A 5,599-nucleotide genomic window follows, 5' to 3' on the forward strand; every position below is an offset into this window, starting at 1 on the left:
GTCCAGCAACATTGGCTTTCTGAGTGTTCCATGAACAATGAACTCCAACACTTTCCTACTGTTCCCCATGCCTTGATTAATCTTCCTCATATTCTCTGACTACTGAATTCTTGGCCTCCTTGAAGTCACAACTAAAATCTTTTCTTCTACAGGAAGCCTTTTCTAACTCTTTTTTTTATGATAAGTGCACTTTAATATAAAGTACTTGAATTAATCAATGTCCATTTCAGGAAGTTTCTTCTCAGAATCTGGGGAGGCACTTGGAACTATATTCTGCTCAGTGGACTGACCCCATCTGTGGCTATCATTTTGTCCTTCTACTGATCCATTCTGTTCCATATTTTCATCATCTTTTGGAATCTCCACTTTGGGTTTAGGTTTTGTAACTATAGGGTTACAAATGCTTTTAAGTTCTTTAATTTTTGCTTCCATATCCTTTGTCTTTATGATTGAATCCATAATAAGACTGTTTATTTTGAAGATTTAGCTTGCTGTTCATCCATTCCATTACTTTATTAGTGCTCTTCTCAACTTTCAACACATCTGTTTCATCCAAATGGTCATACTATTCTCCCTTGTTTCTGAAAGAATCAATTATTTTCATAAACATTTTGCTTTGTTTCCCCAGCTCTTCAAATACCTTTGGTCTTTCTTCAAATTCCTGGAACTGATTTTTAATAGGTTGACTCAGGTTCTTCAATTCTGTTAATTTATCAATATAAACATGTTTGGGTCAGTCTTCTCCATCTTTATACAACCAATTTTCAGTAACTTCCAGTTTCAAAGTAAAACTATTATGATCATATTCATTAACAAATTTCTCATAGATGCCATTTAGTTTGTCTCTCATTTCATAAATATATTCTTCCACTGCATTCTTGACATCATTTCTTTCCTTTTCCAGCTTATCCTGAATTATCATCTTACCATCATTCTCAATGTATAAATTCAGCATTTCTCTTCCTATCTGCCATTTTCAATAAGAAGATCCACAGTGGTGGTTTTAACTTTTCCCTTCTTTGCTTGAAGTGGTTGATCCATTTTTTTATCTTTCGACCCAGGCTGAGATGTCTCCATTTCTTCAGACTCTTAATTTCTCCATTGTATCTGATGCTGGTTTTCATCAATTTTCTGTTCATCTTGGTCTACCTGCATCTTCTCTTCCTCTTTAGCATGCTGATTTGTTTCCATAGGCTCTTCATATTCATCAGACTTGTCTACCTCCACAGGGAAAGCATTAGACATGCTGAATATACCATGCACATTGACACAAACTTTTACTTTCACTTTTGAACTGGACCCTTCAATCTGAGGGGTCACCTTCTGAACCAAAAATTGAGCTATAGCAGGATCTGGATATGGTAAATCCTTAGGAGAACTGTAATAGGCCTCAAGATTAAATGGTTCCTTTCTATAAAATTTTTGGAGAAATGTGAATCTTAATATTTCTCAGACTTGTGAATGTTAAAAATTCTCAGACTCTACCTTAGAACATTTGGTTAAGACCATTCCCCATTTAAACAAGGAAGGTACTTGATCAGGAATGTGAGAACTCTAACATTACTCCTCCCATACTTAAGCATACTTTAGGGGAAGATAAAGTTGTAAACTCCGTACTGAACAATGAAAAGTACTTAACCCATACTTAAAGTAAAGCTAAAAGCCCTTAAGCTAGGTCTATTTTTAGATCTAATACAAAAGGGTGCTAAGTACCTATGAAGGTCAAATTAATCACTAAAAAAGTCGGGCAACTTGCAAACTTGCAAGGGAAAAGCTTAACAAAACAGATGTGAAGTTTTAGTCTACTCAGGTGTGAATTAAGAATGGTCAGTCCTGTGAAAACGTCTACTGTGATTGGTAGATGTGAAAACTTAGGGGAGGTGACATAGGAGAAAATTCTCTTTAAAAGGAGGCCAGAAGGCCTCTGAAAGGGAGGCAGCCTTGGAAGCTGAAGTGGAGCTTTCTGAGCTAAACTGGAGGGGCTCTCTGAACACTAGAATCTTGCTTGGGACAAATCTTATGGTGAGTGATTAAAGACTGACTGGTCTCTTTTAAGGCTTAAAGCCTAGGCTGGCTGAGGCTTTTTTCCTACTATTCCCTCTTACTCTGTTTCTCTCCCTTTCATTAATTCCTTATTTTGTATTAATTAAAATCTCTATAAAACCTAGCTGACTTGGTTATATTTAATATTTGGGGAACCCAGGTGAACTATTACCAGGGAAACTCCCTTGCCTTTGCATCCTTGTGACTCTTAATCCAATGACCCCACCTAGGGTCCTGTGATGTTTATCCTCCTTAATTGTCCTCTAGATTTAAGATGGACAAAGAAATGAATCTTTATGCCTCCAAATAGACCCCACCAAATGACTGAGGGACTAACACTCTCCAAGTCATGTCCACACCAGGACATAGCATCTAAAGAGTATATAAACCCCAGAACTGATGTCATCTGGGGGACAGCCTTTCCATCTATGCTGTCCCCATGGAGGAACAGCCTTTCCATTCATGCTGTCCTCCCAGGAACTGTTCCCCATCTTGCTGTCCCACCTTGCTATCCTCCTGGCCACTCTCAACATTACTTTCTAAATTAATAAATCTCTTTTGTTTTTAAACTAAGTTTTGGAGTCTTGCATGCTTGCAAAAGGTATCCTTCCTGAACCCAAAGGTATCCCTTCTCGCCCAAAACATTTTGGTGCCCAGAAGAAAGAATGAAGCCCCAGGGGTACACATCGACCCCTATAACCCCTCCCCCCAATTCTTTCTACCTCCAGAGCTTAGTATGGTGTCTATTTAATTATTGAATGATTGATTTTTAATTCAATTCAACTGAATGAACATTTATTATGTACCTTTGTACACCTACCTGGAATGTTCTTCCTCAGTTCTGTCTCTTGGAATTCCTGGCTCAAGTGGCCCCTTTTTTGTGATTGTCCTTTACTGTCATATTGTCCAGTCTGCTAGGTGTGAGGTGGTACCTCAGAGTTGTTTTGATTTGCATTTCTCTGATCATAAGAGATTTAGAATACTGTTTTCATGTAATTATTGATAACTTTGATTTCTTCATCTGGAAATAACCTATTCCTTACCCATCTCTCAATTGGGGAATGACTTGATTTGTTGTATATTTGACTCAGTTCCTTATATATTTGAGAAATTAGAGCTTTGTCAGAGAATTTTGTAATTTTCCCCCCAGTTTGTTTCTTCTCTTCTAATTTTGGTTACATTGGTTTTGTTTGTAGAAAATCTTTTTAAATTAATGTAATCAAAATTATTCATTTTATATCTTGTAATATTCTCTGTATGGCTTGTCTTAAATTCTTCTCTTTCCCATAGATCTATCAGGTATCCTATGCTATGTTCCCCTAATTTGTTATAATTTTCCTCTTAATATTTAAGTCATTTATCCATTTTGATTTTATCTTGGTATAGAGTATAAAATATTGCTCTATACCTAATTTTTCCCATACTGTTTTGCAGTTTGCCCAGCAGTTTTTTTTTTCAAATAGTTCATTTTTGTCCTAAAAGCTAAGATCAATGGATTTAACAAACAGTAGCTTGCTGAGGTCATTTACTCCAAGTCTGTTCCATTAATCTACTTCACTATCTCTTAGCCAATACCCTATTGTTTTGAAAATCACTGCTTTATAGTATAGTTTAAGATCTGGTACTGTGAGTGAAAAATTCCTTGCTCCCTTATACAAATATTAGATTTTAATGTCAGCAGTAGCATTAAGTTAATAATAATTGTAATTATAAGATAATTAAATAATGTTAGCATAAGTGAGGATTTTAGTAGGCCTTTTGTGATTTTTTTTATTATAAGTATTAAGGTTTAGAATTAAGTAAATAACTTCTGTAGCATAGGTAATCATTGTTAGTATAAGCCTCAGTTTTAGGCCTTAGCCTTAAAATTGCTATATCATGCACCCTCAGCAATAATTATTGTCTTGAACTTGTGATCCAGTATATGTCACTTGGCCTGAACCTGGTCCCACCGAACATCACCCACTCATCAATTATGACATTAGCTCAGGTTCCCCTGCTCCCCATTTGCCTATCAAGTGACTTTTAAGTCATCATCAAATGACTTTTTCTACCAATGAGAAGTATTTTCTGATTACTTTAACCACTCCACATGTCTCAATTTTTATCACTGTCCTGAATTATTTTTGAACTAGTATATAAATTGTCTATTGTCTAATTCTTTGGGGCATGAAATAAGTCCTCTCACCATGATTGAGGTCTTTTGGTCTTGACCAGGAGTCTGGCTTTGTTGTGAGATCAGTCCTCTCCCAATACATTTTTTATTAGCTTTATTGATGTTTATGATTAATTTTGACTTTGTTTCCCTTATTTGTGTTTCTGCTAAAATATTTTCACCATAGTACTGCTAGGCTAACATCCTTCACATTTTTTATTAGTTCCCTTGATATACTTGATCTTTTGTTCTTCCAGATGAACTTTGTTATAATTTTTCCTAATTGTATTTTTTAAAAAGTTTTTTGGTAGTTTAGTAATTATGGCACTGAATAATTAAATTAATTTAGTTAGGACTGTCATTTTTATAATATTAGCTCATTCTACCCATGACCAATTAGTGTTATTCCAATTGTTTAGATCTAGTTTTATTTGTTTGAAAAAGTGTTTTGTAGTTGTGTTCATATAATTCCTGAGTTTGTCTTGGCAAATAGGTTCCCAAATGTGTTATATTATTTAGAGTGATTTTAAATGGTGTTTCTCTTCCTAACTTGCTGCAGAGTTTTTTGGAAATATACAGAAATGCTGATGATTTATGTTGGTTTATTTTGTAGTCTATAACTTTTCTAAAGTAATTCATTATTTCCACTAGCTTTTTAGTTGATTTTCTAGGATTCTCTAAGTATACCATCATATCATCTATAGAGTGAAAGTTTAGTTTCGTCATTGCCTCTTTTAATCCCTTCAATTTGTTTTTCTTCTCTAATCGCTACTGCTAGTATTTGTAGTATAATATTAAATAACTGATATAAATTGATAATGGGCATCTTTGCTTCACTCCTGATCTTATTGGGAAATGTAAGGATTGAATTTATGAGACTGGTTCTCAGAATTAGTAATTTTAATACATCAAAAATAATAGGAGAAAAGATACAAAAATAGGGGAAAGATATATATTTAGTTTACTAATACATTATCTTGGTATATCTATGGCAGCCATTCTGGTCCCCATACTCACACTGACACAAAGGAGAATATTCCGCAGGAAACACAGAAGTCAAGAGAGCTTACTGTGCTCCTGCCTTCATTTATCAAGCCTATTTTCTTCACATGAAGTCTGAGGAACCAACCATGGTTTTCTAATTTGCCTGGGTCCCCCATGGGGGCAATCCAGGGGTTGTTGAAGAGAAGAATATCTTGCCCTTATGGTCTTGTGATATTATTTACTCCATTGCTCCATTTTTCTGATTGTTGTTCTACCTTTATAACTAAATTTATCCAGTGATTTCTTCACATAGCCTTGACTTCTGGCCTGACTTCATACTCATGACAGGTACCCATAGTTAAAAGTGGGGAAAAGATAAAGTCCCTTTTCACAGAAGGCTTCTAACTTATCCTCATT

At 35.1% G+C, this 5,599-nt stretch overlaps 1 pseudogene; it reads right to left on the reverse strand.

The window, feature by feature from the left end:
* Nucleotides 1-210: 210 nt before the first annotated feature.
* LOC100029877 (heat shock 70 kDa protein 4-like) lies at nt 211-5,358 on the reverse strand (annotated as a pseudogene).
* Between the last annotated feature and the right edge of the window lie 241 nt (nt 5,359-5,599).

Source organism: Monodelphis domestica, chromosome 7, assembly GCF_027887165.1.
Source record: "Monodelphis domestica isolate mMonDom1 chromosome 7, mMonDom1.pri, whole genome shotgun sequence".
Lineage (NCBI taxonomy): Eukaryota > Metazoa > Chordata > Mammalia > Didelphimorphia > Didelphidae > Monodelphis > Monodelphis domestica.